An 18,573-nucleotide genomic window follows, 5' to 3' on the forward strand; every position below is an offset into this window, starting at 1 on the left:
CGTAAGAGAGGAAAACCCTCAACAAGATGGATTGCTAGAGTTCCTGTAACAATGAGCTGTAGTGTGTCGGAGATCATGAAGATGGCTGAGGATAGGACAAGGTTCAGATCTGTTCTAGGAGACGCTATGAGTCATAGCTGCCTCGATGGCATGTAACAACAACAACAACAACATGGTAAAGGTAAGGTTCTATTTAAGATAAGAATCAGGTCATGGTTTATGGTCAGAATCAAGGCTCAGTCTATATCTAGGTTCAAGTAGCCGGATGAGATTCAATCTGAGATTAGGATCAAGACTTGGTTTACGTGTATATTTAGAACTTCCTCTGGGTTTCCTAATGGCATGGGAAAGCGGAGGACAGCCGGCAAAGCCACTCAGCTCCCTCTCAAAACATGGACCCCAGCAGTCAACGGAACTTTCCTTCCAATCCTTCAAACCCGACTCTTCCCAGCAAGCCCTTCCCTGGTGTTACCCCTCTGCCCTTGGCCGCCCCTCCAGGAAAGCTGCTTCAGCCCCTCCGCTCAGAACCCTGCCTCCCTGCCTTCCTGCCAGGGAGCCTCCTGGCTCCAGGGTTATTAAGACAGGAATCTGTGGGAACAAGAGGGTAAACAGAATCCATCACGCGGGACTGGAGCAGGCGCCCGTTTCTCCCGTGGCTCCATGGGCTGACGCGGAGAGAAACCAAAGCACTAAGCAGGCAATGTTGACAGGAGACTTAATGAAATCCAGAGGGAGGTGCCCTGGCAGGGGCCCACCTGGAAGGAGGCCCTGGATGGGTAATTAAATTAATTCTGGTGTGTGTTCCAACAAGCACAGAAGCAAGAGCCAGGGCCAAGGCCCATTCACTCTGGGCTCCAGGAGTTTGTCATAATTACAGGGAAAAAATAAATTTCGGAACTTACGTAACCCAACTGCTAGGGCCCCCAGGGTTAGGCCCGAATTGTTTTTCTTTTCCTGAAAAAGCTCACGTTGTGAAGGTGCACCTGTGCTCTGGAGGTCACCCCTGTGGATCCCAGGATGGGGATGAACATGCAATAAGGACTTGGGGCTTGCCCTCATTTCTCAGATGAACAAAAGTATCTGGTTCAGAATCACAGGATCAAGACAAAGGATTTGGGTCAAGCCCGAGGTCCAGTTAGCCTGCCTCGATAACTTTCACTGGGGGTAGAGAGCGTTGGAAATCAAGAGAGGGAGGGGAGGTCTGCTGAGAGAGGAAAAGAGGACTTGCCAGAAGCTATGACAATCCTACAGCATAAGGTGGGGGTTGCCAGGCAGAGACGGCGGACCAGGACACGAGTGTCAGAGGCAGCACACACAGAAGCATGGTGGCTGGAAGGAACATGGTGTGGCCGGAAGGAGTCACTGCCCAGTGGATGGAGCATGGGTGTGCAAGGACAGGGCTGGAGATAGAGTTGTGACGGGGGTGTGAAGAGCTTCACCTGCCAGGGCAGAGGTGGAAAGACTGACCATGGTTTACTCTTACTTAACCTTCATAATGGCTCCATGTACTTGATACTTTTATCTTTCCCATTTCACTAACAAACTCAGGCTCAGAGGACTCAAGTCATCATTTCTGCTTCTTCTGAAAGCAAAGAAGACTGGTGAAGATCAAAGATCACAGCCTTAAATATAGATTACACTTCAACATAAAGAAATAAAAAATCCTTACAACTCCACTAATAAGCAACATAATGATAAACACAGAAAATGTTGATGTTGTCAAGATTTTCATTCTATTAGATCTGTAAGCAGTGTCCATGGAAGCACTAATCAAGACATCAAGCAATATGTGTTGTTGTTACGTGCCATCAAGTCACATGCAACTTATAGTAATCCTATGTACAGTAACTCTGAACTTCACCCTATCTTGAGCCAATCTCATCGTTTCCAGCACACCTACTCCCATTATCCTAGTCACTGAATCAATCCATCTCTTCCACAATCTTCCTCTCCTGTGCTATCCCTCCAGCCTTATGATGTCCCTCTCCAAGGATTGATCCCTCCTGGCAGCATGCCCAAAGTATGTGAGAAGAAACTTCAAAATACTTGCCTCAAAGGAGCAACCTAGTTTCTCCAGGACAGACCTGTTTGTTCTCTAGGCAGTCTGTAATATGTTCAATACTCTTCTCCAGCACCACAACTCCAAGGAATCCATTCTCCTTTTGCCATCCTTAGTCATTGTCCAGCTTTCTGGTGCACAGCAGGTAATTATGAAGACCATGGCTCAGATAAGGAACACCTTAGTCTCTAGACTGACATCATTGCTCATCAGTTCTCCGGAGAGTTCTCTGAAAGCAGACTTTTCCAATGCAATTTGTCTTTTGATTTATTGACTGCTGATGTCGAGAGTGTTGATAGTAGAATCAAGCAAGCAGAAATTGTGTTCACAATCTCAATCTTTTCTTTGCCTGTCATGATGCTGCCAATCAGCCTCATGATGAGTATTTTTGTTTTTTTGATATTGAGGCTCAACCCATAGTGAAGACTACAGTTCCTGACCTTCTACAACAAACACCTCAGGTCTTCCTCAGTTTCAGCAAGCAAGGTTGTGTCATTTGCATAATGCAGATTGCATTGGACATATCTGCTGCAACGAACATCTTTGAAGAGCTAAAGAGCAAACGCATCACTTTGGGAACTAAGGAGGACCTGATCCAAGTCCTGGTGTTTTCAATCATCTCATATGCAGGAATGAATATTCATTGAATTATTCAACAAATAAAGAAGACCAAATCACTTTTCCTTATTTTTTTAAAAAAAATATATTCATTTTGTTGTTGTTGTGTCCTGGTTGCGTCGAAACCGACCCAAAGCTGACCCTCTGGCGGGTTTTCAGAGGCAGTTAATTGCACAGAAGATTGTCCATCCTTCTCCTGCAGAGCGTCTGGTGGTCTCAAACCACCTGCCTTTGGGACTGTGGTGCAGCTTCTTGCCACAAGTGGCATCCACTTCCTAAACATCATGTGTCTGGAAACTCTATGAACTTTCATAAATGACAATGGTTATAGAAAGGCTTGGTCCTTTTCTTCATAGAGTTGCTAGGAGTCATGTTCAATTCAATGTCAATCAACAACAATAAAATTCATTTTATTGTTATTTGAGTGAAAGTTTAAAAATCATTCATATGTTTTGTTTTATAACATTAATTAATTACAATTGTAATTACAATGTCTGATAAACTCCTTATTCTATATTGTACTTCCTTTCACATAACTTAATAAGTATCTGTATGTGTTAATTTTTACTCCTTTCTCCTTCTCTTCCTATCTCTGGTAACCATCCAAAAAGAATTCTTTCTGTGTGTAAACCTTTGTTAGTTTTTTATAACAGTGTTCTTACACAAGAGTTGTCCTTTTGTGGCTAATTTAAAGCTCTCAGCATAAACTCCTCTACATACATCCACATTATGCAATGTTTCTCAAATTCTTAATCATTCCTTAGCGTTGCACAGTATACCTTTGTGTGAATACACCATCCTTTGTTTAACCATCATTGATGAGCACTTAAATTGTCTCCACCTCTTCACTATTTAAATACAACTGCAATAAACGTGAATATACATAGATCAGGTAGTGTTGCTGCTCTTATTTTATTATGATATATACTGGTAGTGAGATTGGTAGAGCTCTGGTTGCCTAGTGGTAAGAATTTGCACTGTAATCCTGAAGGTATGCTGTCCAAATCCGCCAGCAGCACCACAGGAGAAGGATGGGCAATCTCCTCCTGTGTGATTAACTGCCTCTGAAAACCTTGTAAAGGACCAGCTATGGGTGAGTTCTAACTCAATGATACACAACAACAACTGCAACAGCAAATAGTATTGCTGAATCAAAGTTATTTCCATTTTCAGTCTTTTAAGGAAGTAAGTGCCAAACAGCTTTCCATCGTGGCTGTACCATTTTACCTCTTCGCCAGCAGTGTGAGAGAGTTCATATCTCTTCACACCCTCGCCAGCGTTTGTTTCCTGTCCTGTGGAACATTGTTGTTTATGGTGGGGTGAGATAAAATCACATTGTTATTTTTATTTGCAGCATCCTAACAGCTGTGAGTCTTAACATTCTTTCCTGTGTTTTGCTGTCATCTGAATGCCATTTTATTTTATATTGATTTGCTTACAAAGTTTGTATACATTGCTTCCCATTTTTTATTCACATTGTATTTCATACAATCATTCCTATTCCTTATGTTTATAATATTAATAACCATTGGCCTATGCCTACCTCCACCTTGTCTTTTCAGGTCCCCTCCAATTATTTCCCATTTCCTTTTCCCCCTCCTTTACCACTCATGAAATTGTGCAACCCTGTGGTTTCACCCCTACTCATCCTCACCCCCTTGCCCCCACCCCATCTCCCTTTGGGTCCCCATACGTGTTTTACTAGCTATCTTTCTATTTTTGCAATACTGGTCTTATGAACACCAATGTTCATAGCAGCATTATTCACTATCGCAAGAACATGGAAACAGCCTAATGTTCAACAACAACTGAATGGATTGAGAAATTGTGGTACATTCACACGACGGAATACTATGCAGCACTCAGGAGCAATGATTTCGAAAAACATTACATAGCTTGTGAGAGACTGGAGAGCATTATGATGAGTGAATCAGCTCAGTCTCATAAGAACAAATGTTGTGGGTTTTTTGTGGTTTGTTTTTGTTTTTCTGGTTTCTTTTTTTAATGTTGTGTACCATCGAGTCTGATGCAACTGTCACAGGAGGAGATTGCCCCTCCTTCTCCAGTGGAGCATCTGGTGGATTCAAACAGCGAGTCTTTGGGATTGCAGCACAACTTCTTGACACTAAGCCACCAGAGCTCCCTAAGAACAAATACTCCATGTCTTTTTCTATTTTTATGAAGTGTCTTTTCATGTCCCCTAATCCATTTTGTAATTGGGTTGATTGTGGACTTGCTGGATTGCTGTTTTGTTGTTGTTGTTTTTCCTTGTTAAAGGTGTTGACATTGTCTATAAATTTTAGAGATGAGTCCCTGGTCAGATGTGTCATTACCAAATATCTTGTCTCAGTCTGAAGTTTCTCTGTTAACACATTTAGAGAAGTCTTCTGAGTCATCTACTCAGCTCTCATTGCCGTTGAGTGAGAACTGACTCGTAGCTGACTCTCCAGCAGGTGTCTGAGGCTGTAAATCACACAGGAGGAGATTGTCTATCTTTCTCCCTTCAGAGTTGCTGATGGATTCAAAACAACCAAGAGGCAGAGCGTTTGGGCCAGCAGTGTAGCTCCTTCCAGACTTCTAGACTTCTAGTTTATCCCATGCTGATTATATCTTTTCAGTTCTATTTGGTAATCTGTTTATGCCGTAGATTAAAGCTCTTATGCTTTCTCCATTTGTTTTTTCATTTGATGAGCTTTATCGTTTCAAATTTTACATCTAGGTCCTTGACTTGAGTTCATTTTTGTACAGAGTGTGAAGTTTTAATTTTCTGCAAATAGAATATCCAAATTTGCCAGCACCATTTAGTAAAAAGACTGTATTTCCCTCACTTAACAGATTTCATCTATTTGTCAAATTTGCTCTTATTATATAACATCGAACTGGAACCAACTCAAAAGCGAACCTCCAGTGCGTTTTCAGAGACTGTAAATCACATGGGAACAGGAAGTCCATCTTTCTCCCACAGAGCAGCCGGTGGTTTAGAACCATGATCTTTTGGGCTGGCATCACAACTCCTCGCCAATAAGCCACCAGAGCTCCTTCTTTGTCAAGCAAAATAAGAATTGTAAATATGGCGTGTGACTGAACAGTGCTTATTCTTGTGGTATATTGTTGTTGTTGCACCATTGAGTCTAGTATGACTCATAGCAAGCCTGTGAGTCACAGATCACAACTCTGTCCTATCCAGTGCCATCCTCATACACAGTGCCTCTGATACACTTGGCCATTGTCACTCTCACTGTATCCACAAATTATAGTGCATAGGATCTCTGTAAGTCAGAACCCACTTGATGGCACTTAACTTCAACAACAGTTCAGGGCAACACAGCCAGGAAGTGGTGGAGACGGGATTAGGAATCCACATCAGTCAGGCTCAAAACTGCTCCCTTAAATGTCTTTCTTTCCAACTCTACCCCCTCGTTTTCTATCTTTGCAATTGGCCCAGTCTGGGGTGCCAAGCAATGTTTCTGGCCAGTGCAGAAACCCGTTGAATTCTCCAGAAAGAAGGAAGGAGAAACAAGACCACCTCCCTGGAACCCAGAGGGCCCAGGAAGCCCTGTTACTTGATCACAATCTTCCATCCGTCTGACTCCAGGATGAGTTAGAAGCAGGGCCTGGGAATTCAGAGTCCATAGAGACAGGAGTAGAGAAAGGACAGGGAAGCAAGCTCTCGTTGAAGTGGAGGATTTACACCCCTGATGACTATGAGCAGCTAGACGAAAATGCCCGTTCTGTGAGGTATGTCAGCAGGGGATGAACGCAGGATTTGCAGAGGTGTCCTTGGATTGTGTGCCTCTTCTCTGTAGAGCTTCATTCTCAGGAGCCCCCACTTCTGGGAAGAGATGTTCAAGGCTGTTGGCGATTGATAATGTCATAAAATGAAACCCTAAGGAGAGCAGAGAATACCAGAAGGATGTCTATCTGTGTTTTATCAACTATACACAAATATTTGACTGTGTGGATCATCACAAGCTATGACTAACACTGAGAAGAATGGGAATCCCAGAACACTTAATTATGCTGATCCGAAATGTATACCTAGATCAAAAAGCTGTTGTCCAAAGAGAGCGAGGGAGTACTGGATGATTTAAAATCAAGAAAGATGTACATCAGGGATGTACTTTTTTTTTCTCTCCATACCTGTTCCATCTGGGTGCTTAGGAAATCGCTCAAGGAGCTAGACTGTATGGAGAAGAATATGGCATCAGCATCAGAGGAAAGAGCATCAATGACCTGCAGTATGTGATAACGCAACCTTGTTTGGCAAAAGTGAAGGAGATTTGAAGTGCTTGCTGTAGATCAAAGACTCCAGCCTTCAATATGGACTATATATTAAGGAAACAAGACTCCTCACCACAACATCATGACAGATAGAGAAAAGATTAAAGTGGTCAATGATTTCTTCTTAATCAACACCCTTGGTACCCACAGTGAAGAAATCAAAAGACATGTTGCACTGGGAATACCTGCCGGCAAGAACCTCTCCTGATTGCTAAAGAACAACAATGTCAATTGAAAGGTGCAACTGATTCAAACCAATGGTTTTTCTCAATTACCTGCTACACTCTGAAAATTGGACAATGAATAAGGAAGACTCTATGCTTTTGAGGTGCAGTGTTGGAGAAGAGGACTGTTCTCCCATGGAATTCCAAAAGAATAAACAAATATGCCCTGGAGAAGGTGCAGTCAGGATACTCCTTTGAGGTGAAACATCATCTCACACTTTTAAAAAAAATTTTTTTATTTTAATTGATATTTTAATGGAAGTTTATAGAGAACTTGGATTTTCATTCATTCATTGTTGCATATTTTCCTCCCTACCCCACCCCAGTTAGCTTTTCTCTTAGAAAACAAACACCTCTTTCATTGTTGCCCACCCACCCCCCACCCCCAGTCCACTTTGCTATGCAGCTCTTATTCTGGACTGTTGTCATGCAAATAATACCTAATCATATATCCATTTTAAACAGTTTTCCCCTCATCTATTTTAATGCAGTGTGAATTATTTATCACTCTTTTCTTAGCCCCCCCTCCTCATGCCAGTCCTGTTTTATAACAGTGGCATTATGCAGTATTTGTCCTTTTTTGACTGAGATATTCCACTCAGCAGAATGTATTTCAGACATGTTTTTAGGAGGGACTAGTCCTTGGAAAAGGAGACCGTGCCTAGAAATGTGATGTGTCAGCAAAGGAGAAGAAGACCCTCGACCAGATAGATGAACACAGTGACTGAAACAATGGACTCAAGTAGATCAGAGATGATGAGGATGGCACAAAATAGGGTGGGGTTCAGCTCTGTTGTTCATAGAGTCATTATGAGTCATAGTAGATTTGATGACACTTAACAAGACAAAGGAGAAATAAGATGACAATCTGCCAACCTCAAATCAAACATTGCCCTGGGGAACTGACTCTTTGCTGACCCTCCAGTGGGGTTTCAGAGGTGATACATTGTACAGGAGGAGACTGGTCATCTTTCTCCCCGAGATGGTGGATTCGAACCACTTGCCTTTTGGTTGGCAACACAATTCCCTAACGGCTAGGCCATCAGAGATCTCTAAGATCTAAGTATCTTTTTAGGCAACTTGGGAGAAAAGATCCTTCCATGGACAGGCACCACTTTGTAGGGCTTCCATCTCTACCGAGCAGGAATGGACAGACTCAACAGAGAGGAGGGCAATTAGCAGGCTGTCACACAGCACCGTCCAGGTGGACCTCGTGAACAAGGGAAATGGCCTGGGCCACAGCCCTTTGTTTGAGTCTGAGGGTCCTTGACATCGCCCTTAATCAGGAATGAGAGTGTTTGTTTTCAGCTGAATATTTCCCCAACCGCAGACGAGACGGGACGGGACCACACATTCCAGATTCCTGCGGCTGGGAACTGCACCGCGGGTCTTACCCAGTCGCCTCGCCTCCTCCTAGTGGACCGGTGCCCACCCCCTCGAGGCCCTGGGGTCTGGCTGCCAGCTTGGAAGAGAACCCTGCCTGTGGCAAAACATGATGGCAACCTTCCAGCACTCCTCCATTCTCCCAGACTCCCCCATCCCTCCCCTCCACTGCCAGTCCCACGGAGGGAGCCAGGGTGAGCATCTCAGGCAGAGGGAACAGCATGTGCTGAGGTCCAGAGACTGGACATATGACCTGTCTGAAGGACAGCATGATACTCTGAGGCTGCAGCAAAGGGCAGTGATGTGCCAGGGAGGGTGGGTGCAGACCTCAGCTGGAGGGCCATGCTGAGGATCTTAGGGAGTAAGGGCCTATGTATGGTGAACAAAGGAGGCCCACGGTCAGAAAGCTGTTTCATAAAGCTCCCATTTCCAAGTGGCCCATAGATTGCCCGCTGAGCGTGCAGAAGAAGGCAGGAGATGGAGCAAAGGCTAGAATGAGGGTCCAGAAACACGGAATGAAAGAAATCCAGGCCAGAGCAGCGCCAAAAGATGACAAAGTCTGAGTCAGAGACAACGAGTGAGCCCTTGAGGTGACAGACAGGGATATCGAGATCCTCATTCTACAGATGATGGGCCTGGGGTGTAAAAGAATAAGAGGTGGCTTGTCCAATGTCCTTGGTGTGCAGAGACAGTCTCACGACTCCAAGATCAGCGTTTCTGTCGACTGCAGCCATTTAGACAGAGGGGTTCCTACCTTTGTAGCATGTGACCTGGGTTTCCAAGACATGTCACATCCCAGCATGTCCACAGGTGGCAAGTTTCCACCAACACTGTAGGGAGTCCCACATGGCCTGTTTCTCCAGTTACCTGCCCTGCATGCCTTCATCCAGCGCACATTCCCACTGCCCCCTGTAACTCCTGCTGTTGTCCTATGCAGGCTCCATCTTTGTTCACCTGGACAACAAGTTGTTTCCCACCCAAGCAATGCAGCCCATGTTAGTGACCCTGAACTGTCTGATGGCCCCAGACAGAACCCAGTTCCACATGTCCGTGACTTCTCACTTGCCACTCTACCTTATACCCTCTTCCTGGTGAACTCCCCCTCTTCCTTTGACACCCAATGGAAAAAAATGACTTCTGCAGGGCTGTCCGTCCAGACTGCTGCAGACAGAATCAATGCCTCAAACCCTGAGGAAGTTGTTTGTCTGTCCCACGAAATTGGAAGACCCTGGGGCACAGGGCTCTCATGTCTTCTTCCCCACGATAAATAAACAAATGAATGAAGGGACAAACAATGAAGGAAATAATGCCAACAGTCAGAGGTACAGAGTTTTGGAACCAAGTTTTGGAACCAGGCAGACCTGGATTAAACCCCAGCTCTGTTTTTCTCTGGCTGACTGGCCAAGGTTCTTCACCTCTCTGAACCTGTCTTTTCCTCTGCAGGCTGTCAGGATTCAGACTTAGCATGCAACCTGAAGAGAAAATTTGACGAGTGGCTTACAAACGCTGTCCTTAACAGCAGCTAATAGCATGATTCACAGTGCTCCTTGGAGACAAAGGTGACAAAGCTTCGTCTCACATACTTTGGGCATATTGCTAGGAGAGGATATTCCTTAGGGAGGAACATCATACTTGGAAAGGTGGAGGGACAACGAAAAAGAGGAAGATCCAGTGGGTTTTCAAGGAACCTGGGACAACTGAAAGTTGAAGGTTCGTGTCCACCCAGAGGTGTCTTGGAAAAAAAGATGTGGTGACTTATTTCTGAAATATTAGTCACTGACAATCCTGATGTAGCATGATTCTACTCTGACACAAGCATGTGTACGTATTTGGTCCCAACTGTTTGCTGCATTATGTTACAAGCACTTGCCACACATTTCTATATTTGATCTGTTCTGAAAGGAACATTTTAAGATTCTGGCTCCAGATTCAAAATGCTTGGGCATGGCCCGAGGTAAAGCTGGGTCTTCAGGGGAGGCAGATACTGCCCACTGCCTGGCAAGTGTCTGGGAGGGGCACGGGCATGAAGGGATAAGAGGAGAGACTGGCCCTTCCCAGCTGTGTGGATACCACTGCTGGACCTGCCACCCTTCTACATTCTTATACTATTTAGATAGCTGTTCAAGGTGGTTGTGTGATGCTGTTCACACAGGATGATTCTTGTTCTGTTCCTTTCCTCCTCCAAAGTTTCGATTCCATTTTTCAAACTTTTCAGCTGCTGTAGATGCTGCTACTGTCCTGGCTTCCTGGTGCTATCCTCTGTTCTCTGATTCCCATGTCTCATGGATAGCTGTTCCAGATGACTACACTGGCCATATCTAACTGGGCACCCTGCTTGCACCCATCCCCTGGACTGGCAAAGAGACCATATCTAGCTGGGGCAGATTAACCTACACTCCCCTAAGGCCAACAGAAATTCAGCCTAGGCTGGGTGCCCCATCTCTTGACATACACTAGACTCAGGTGTCAAGGATAGAGCTGCTACCTGGAACCTGGCTCACATCTTGGGGCTTCTGTCACCACACAGAAGAACAGAAACTCTGACCTGACTGGGAACCCAAATTCCACTCTTCTACTGGGCTGACAGAAACACTGTCCCAGGCCAGGGAGTTTGTGTTTGTTTCCTATTTCCTATAGGATATATAGACGTTTTATGATATTTGTATGTTTGCTTGTGCTATGGTTTATTCGTATAGGCACAGCACATACATGTCAGTTTGCTATACTGGGAGAGGAGGCTGACTTGGCTTTGCTGTTATTTTACAGTTTGTGTACGTGTATGCTTGCTTGTTTATCATTTGCTATTCTGGGTACTCAGAGTTCTGATGGCCTGGTGGGTAAGGAGTTGCTCTGCTCACCCCAGGGCAGGCAGTTCCAAATCGCCAACTGCTCAGTGTTAGAAAGATAGGCAATCTCCTCTCATGTGATTTACAGTCTCTGAATACCTGCTGGAAGGTCGGCTATGAGTCGGTTCTGATTAGAAGGAACAACAACAGCATGGTTACATCCCTTGTCTTCAGTCGGCTGATGTGAGGTTACTGGAGTGTTGCTGTGATACAGGAAGCTGTGCCTCTAATATTCCAAATACCATGAGGGCCTCCCATGGTGGACAGGTCTCAGTGAAGCTTCCAGACTAAGATTAAGAAGCAGGATTAGAAAAACTATGAGATATCATCGCACCCCAGTCAGAATAGCAAAATTTAACAGAACAGCAAACATCAAATACTGGTGAGGTTGTGGAGAAACTGGAACCCTTATTCACTGCTGGTAGAAGAGTAAAATGGTGCAGCCACTGTGGAAGGCGATATGGAGCTTTCTCAAAAAGTTGCGGCAAGCTCTGGTGGCCTGGTGGCAGGAAACTGCACTGCAATCCCAGAGGTGCACGGTTCAAATAAACCAGATGCTCTGCTGAAGGAGGAACAATCGCCTCCTGTACCTGTCAGATCCAATTTGATGGTACACACACAAAATAAATAAACAAAACTTATTTTTAAAAAAATTGCAAATAGAAATACTGTTTGACCCAGCAAGTCCACTACTGGGAATATACCCTAAAGAGACCATAACTGACATCCAAGCAGATATATGCACACCCATGTTTATTGCAGCTTTGTTCGCAATAGCAAGGAGTTGGAAACAACCCAAATGCCCATCAGCAAATGAATGGATAGAGAAGATCTGGTATATTCACAGAATGGAATACTATGCTGCCTTGAAAAACAAGGAACTCATGAAATATTATGCAAAATGGGTGAGCCTGGAGGACATTATGCTGAGTGAAATATCTCAGTCACAAAAGGACAAATATTAAATAGGGCCATTGTTGTAAAATGGGACTGACATCAGGGTTGAGGGGAGACTGAGAAAGATAGGATAAATAATGTATACTGCATTGAAACAGAGAAGGGAGAGATCTGTTTAAAAGATCTATTGTCAAATGTGTTAATGGTTCATTACCCAATGTGGACAGAGAGTGGGGTGGAGCTCCCAGGTTAAAACAAGCTTGGAAGGAGGAGTAGCATCCACTTCCATAATAGCTTGACTCCAGAAACCCTATGAACCTAGAGAGAGGATGAAAAGCACCCAAGCATCGAGGACTCGCCTTCATAGGTCGCTATGAGTCGCCTGCAACTCGATAGCACTTAACAACAACAACAACATTACTGTCTTGACAGTCCAGAATGAAGGCTACACAATGGAGTGGACTTGGGGGGAGGGATTTTATAACAATGAAAGAATTCTTCTTTTTCTTTTCAAAGAGGAGAGTGAATTGGGGGAGAGGGGTTGGCAGGGAGAAAAGTGCAACAATGAATGAATCCTAAGACTCTGTAAACTTTCATTAAAATTAATTTGAAAAAAGAAAGGAGAAGGAGAATTGATGCCTTTGAGCTTTGGTGTTGGAAAAGAGTACTGAGGGTACCATGGACTGCTAAGAAAACAAACAGATTCATCCTGGAGGGGGTTAAACCAGGCTGCTCCTTGGAGGCAAGGATTCTGAGGCTCCGTCTAACATACTTTGGACATGTTGTAAGGAGAGACCTGTCCCTGGAGAAGGACATCATGCTTGGGAGGGTGGAGGGACAGCACAGGAGGGGAAGGCCCTCTATGAGGTGGATTGATTCAGTGACTGGAGTAATGGGGATGGGTGTGTTGGAGACAGTGAGATTGGCACAGGACAGAGCAGAGTTTAGGGCTGTTGTACATAGCATCGCTATGAGTCACAAGCAACTCGAAGGCACATAATAATAACAACAACAACAACAAAAGAAGCAGAATTGGCCTTCCACTTCTGAAATAGCAGCCCTTTGAAAACTACCAATATCAGAGACATTGTTAGATGTAATACAGGAAGTAGAGCCCAACAGACTCTATAAAAATAAAATAATCTGCTACAAGTATCCATTAATAATCAGAACATAGAATGTACAAAGGATGACTCTAGGAAAATCGGAAGTTGTCAAAATGAAATAGGATGCCTCAAGATTGACGGCTTAGACATTAGTGAACTAAGAGGGACTAGTATAAACCACATAGAAGCAGATAATTACATGATCTATTATATCAGGAATAAAAAATTTAAGAAGAATGATGTTGTGTTCACAATCAAAAAGAACATTTCAAGATCTGTCCTGAGGAACAATGCTGTGAGTGATAAGATATTATCCATATGCATTCAAGGAAGACCTGTGAATTCAACTATAATTAAAATATATGCATCAACCACTAAAGCCAAAGATGAAGAAACTGAGGCTGGAGATTGAATGACTGGATTGTATGTATCGATTTATTCATTGCAAATACTATTTTTTAAAAACATAAACACCCACTATACACATGGACCTCATCTGATGTATTACACAGGAATCGGATTGGTTTCATCTATTAAAAGAGTCAATCTCAAGAGGCCAAATAGAGGCAGGGACTGGCTATGGAACAGATCATCTATTATTCATGGGCAAGTTAATTGAAAATGAAAACAAGTCTACAAGTCCAAATGCGCCCAAATACGACAAAACAAGTCCAAATATGACCTTGATTCCATCCCATCTCAATTTAAAAACCATCTCAAAAATAGATATGATGCATTGAACACACACGACTGAACACCAGAAGAGTTGTGAGATGATATCCAGGATATCATTCCTAAAGAGAGCAAAAGATCCGTCTATACACAGGGGGGAAAGAAAAGACCAAAAGAGACATCAGAAGAGAAAATTGCATTAGAATTTAGAGAAACCAAAACAAAGAAATGCTGAAACAAAGGATATGAATGGAAGAGTTCAAAGGGCAGCTCAAGATGACAACGTTTTATAAGGAAATGTATAAAGAATGGGAGTTAGAAGACCCCATAAGAAGAACTTGCTCCACATCTCTCGGGCTGAAAGAACTAAAAAACCCATTCAGGCTTTGAGCTGCAACACTGAAGGATGCTATGGCAAATCTTACAGGAAGCATCAAAAGAAGATAAAAGGCATACATAGTCACTACATTCAAAAGAATTGGTTGGCACAGAAGCATTTTAAGACATAGCAAATGATCAAGAACAAGTGGGAGTGAAGGAAGAAATCCAAGCTGCCCTGAAGGCATTGGCAAAAAATAAGACCCCAGGAGTTGATGGAATGACAACTGACATGTATCAAACAAACAGAGACAGCCCTGGACATGCTCATTCATCAAATTACAAAGAAATTTGTAAGACAGCTACTTGGCCAACTGATTGGAAGAAATTTATATTTGTTTAAGTTGCAATACTTAAGGATGCTTTGGGCAGAATATTAAATGATCCAGGAAGTATTAAAAGAAGATGGAAAGAGTATACAGAATCATTGTACCGAAAGGAATTGGCAGACACAGAAGAATTTCATGAAACAACATATGAGCAAGAGCCTATGGTGGTGAAGGAAGAGGTTCAAGCTGCTTTGAAAGAATTGGCAAAAAATAAGGCTCCCCTAGATGAGCTCACCAAGTTGTGCCAAGAAATCTGGAGGACAACCACTGGAAGAGATCTATATTTGTTCCCATTCCAAAGAAAGGTGATCCAACAGAGTGTGGAAACTATCAAACAATATCATTAGTATCACATGCAAACAAGATTCTGCTGAAGATTATCCAAAAACGACTGGAACAGCACATCAACAGAGAACTGCCAGAAGTCCAGGCTGGGTTTAGAAGGGGTTGTGGTACTCGGGATCTTGGCTGAAACCAGGGAGTACCAGAGAAATGTCATCTGTGCTTCATTGATTCTGAAAAGGCATTTTACTGTGTGGATCACAACAAAACTGTGGCTAACTTTAAGAAGAATGGGAATCCCAGAGAACGTGATCATGCCAATGTGAAACCTATACTTGGAGCGAGAGGCAGTCGTCTGGACAGAGCAAGGAAACACTGCATAGTTCAAAATTGAGACGAGTGTAGGCCAGGGATGTGTCCTATCCTGATACCTTTTCAATCTATATGCACAACAGATCATGTGGGAGGCTGGGCACTATGAGGGAAAATGTGACATCAGGATTGGAGGAAAATTCACCAACAATCTGTGCTATGCAGATGACACACCCTGCTTACTGAAACGGAGGAGAACCTGAAGTGCTTGCTGCAGAAGGTCAAGGACCGCAGCCTTCAATATGGATTGAGGCTCAATATCAAGAAAACAAAGATTCCCACCACTGGACCAATTGGCAGCACTATGATGGATGGTGAAGAGATTGAGACTGTTAACAGATTTCGTTTGCTTGGCTCCACAGTCAACACTCTTGGCACCAGCAGCCAGGAAACAAAAAGACATATTGTGATGGGAAAGTCTGCTGTTAGAGACCTCTCCAAAGTACCGAGGAGCAATGATGTCACTCTGGAGACTAAGGTCCGCCTGATACAGGCTATGGTCTTTGAAATCACTTGCTATGCACCAGAGAGTTGGACAATGACTAGAAAGGATAGAAAGAGAATTGATGCCTTTGAAGTGTGGTGTTGGAGAAGAATATTAAATATAATATGGACTGCTAAGAAAACAAACAGGTTCATCCTAGAGAGGGTTAAACCAGGCTACTCTTTGGAGGCAAGAATTCTGAAGCTTCATCTAACATATTTTGGATATGTTGCAAGGAGGGACCAATCCTTGGAGAGGGACATGATGCTTGGGAGGGTGGAGGGACAGCACAGAAGAGAAAGACCCTCTATGAAGTGGACTGATTCAGTGACTGGGGTAGTCGGCATAGGTGTGTCTGAGACAGTGATATTGGCACAGGATAGGGCAGGATTTAGGGTTGTTGTACATAGGGTCGTTATGAGTGGCAGACTACTCGACGGCACATAAGATTAACAACCACCATTTCCAAAAAAAGGTGATCCAACAGAATATGGAAGATATTGAACAATATCATTAATATCATATTTAAGTAGGATGGAAGTGTACATCAACTGCCAAAACTTCCAGCTGGATTCAGAAGAGGCTCTGGCACTAGGGAAATTGTTGCTGTCGGGTGGATCTTACTGAAAGCAGAGAATACCAGAAACATGTTTAATTGTGTTTTATTGACTAAGCAAAGGCATTTGACTGGGTTATTGTTGTTGTTGTTGTTATGTGCCGTCGAGTCGCTTGCGACTCAGCGACCCTACGTACAACAGCCCTAAACCCTGCTCTATCTTGTGCCGATCGTACTGCCTCCAACACACCCATCCCGATTACCCCAGTCACTGAATCAATCCACCTCATAGAGGGTCTTCCCCTCCTGCGCCATCCCTCCATCCTCTCAAGCATGATGTCCCTCTCCAAGGACCTGTCCCTCCTTACAACATGTCCAAAGCATGTCAAACAAAGCCTCAGAATCCTTGCCTCTGAGGAGCAGCCCTGTTTAACCCTCTCCATGATGAATCTGTTTGTTTTCTTAGCAGTTCATGGGACACTCAATATTCTTCTCCAGCACCATAGCTCAAAGGCATCAATTCTCCTTCTATCCTCCCTAGTCATTGTCCAACTCTCTGATGCATAGCAAGTGATTGCAAAGACCATGGCCTGTATCAGGCACACCTTAGTCTCCTGAGTGACATCATTGCTCCTTAGTACTTTGGAGAGGTCCCTAACAGCAGGTCATAATAAATTATGGCTAACCTCAAAAAGAATGGGAATTCCAGCATATGCTTAATTGTGTTCATGCAAAACCTGTACCTAGACCAGCAAGCAATTGTCTGAACAGAACAAGAGAAAATTACACAATTTAAAATGTTGTTGTCATTAGTCGCTGTCGAGTCGTAGATGACCCATAACAACCTTATGAACAAAAGGCCTGAGCACTGTTCATAGAGTTTCCGGAGGCAAGCCATTTCGTAAGTGGATGCCGCTCCTGCTTACAGTTCAAATAAAAAAATTTTTTAAAATGTGCATCAGGGCTGTATCTTTTCTCCATATCTTTCAATCTGTGTTCTGAGAAAATCATTTGAGAATCTTGTCTATTTAAAAAAGAATGAGCATCAAGATTGGAGATGACTGATCAACATCCTGTGTTAAGCAGATAGGAAAACCTTGGTTGCTGAGAAAGTTAAAGAGGCCTTAAAACACTTGCTGAAGAAGATCAACAGCTTTCAATATGGATTACATATCAACATCAAGAAAACAAAAATTCTTGCCACTATATCAATAAGCAACATGATGGATGGAGAAAAGAGCAAAGTTGTCAGCAATTTTGTTTTACTAGGATCCACAATCAATATCCATGGTAACTGTAGTGAAGAAATCAAAAGATGTGTTGCACTGGGAAAATCTGCTGTCAGAGGCGTCTCCAAAGCTGCTAAAGGGCAAGAATGTCAGTTTAAAGACTAAGATGCACCTGATCCAAGCCACGGTATTTTCAGTTGCTTCTTACACATTTGAAACTTGGACAACAAAGGACCAAAGAAGAATTGATGCCTTTGAATTACAATATTGGCAAAGTGTTTTACTGAATAGACAATGGACTGCCAAAAGAACAAACATGTTTGTTTTGGAGGAAGTGCAAGCAGAGTCCTCCTCAGAGACAGGAACAGTGAAAGTTGGTCTCACACACTTTGGGCATGTTGTCAGGAGGTGCTAGTCCTTGGAAAAGTCATCATGCTGGGGAAGGTAGAGTGTCGTGAAAAAGAGGAAGACTCTCAAGGAAATGGATCAACAGATGTATAACTACCACTGTGAGCTTGAGCATGACAGAGGTCATGAGGCTAGCACAGGACAGGGCAGGGTTCAGATCTGCTGTTCACATTGTTGCCGTGAGTCATTGTTGACTTGAGAGCACCTAACAACAACACGATTGTCCTACTTTTCCTTTTTAAAAGAACCATCACGTTTTTCACAATGCCTGTGCCATTCTGCATTTCCACCACCAGAGAATAAGGGTTCCAATTTCCTAACCTCCTGACCAGTACTAATTATCCTGTTTTGTTTTGGTTGGACTTTTTGCTGTTATTGTTCAGCTTCCTCATCATATTCTGACTCTTAATGACTCTTTAGGACTGCTCTGTAGGATTTCTAAGACTAAA

Source organism: Elephantulus edwardii, unplaced genomic scaffold, assembly GCF_000299155.1.
Source record: "Elephantulus edwardii isolate Elephantulus edwardi_28Jun2011 unplaced genomic scaffold, EleEdw1.0 scaffold00306, whole genome shotgun sequence".
Lineage (NCBI taxonomy): Eukaryota > Metazoa > Chordata > Mammalia > Macroscelidea > Macroscelididae > Elephantulus > Elephantulus edwardii.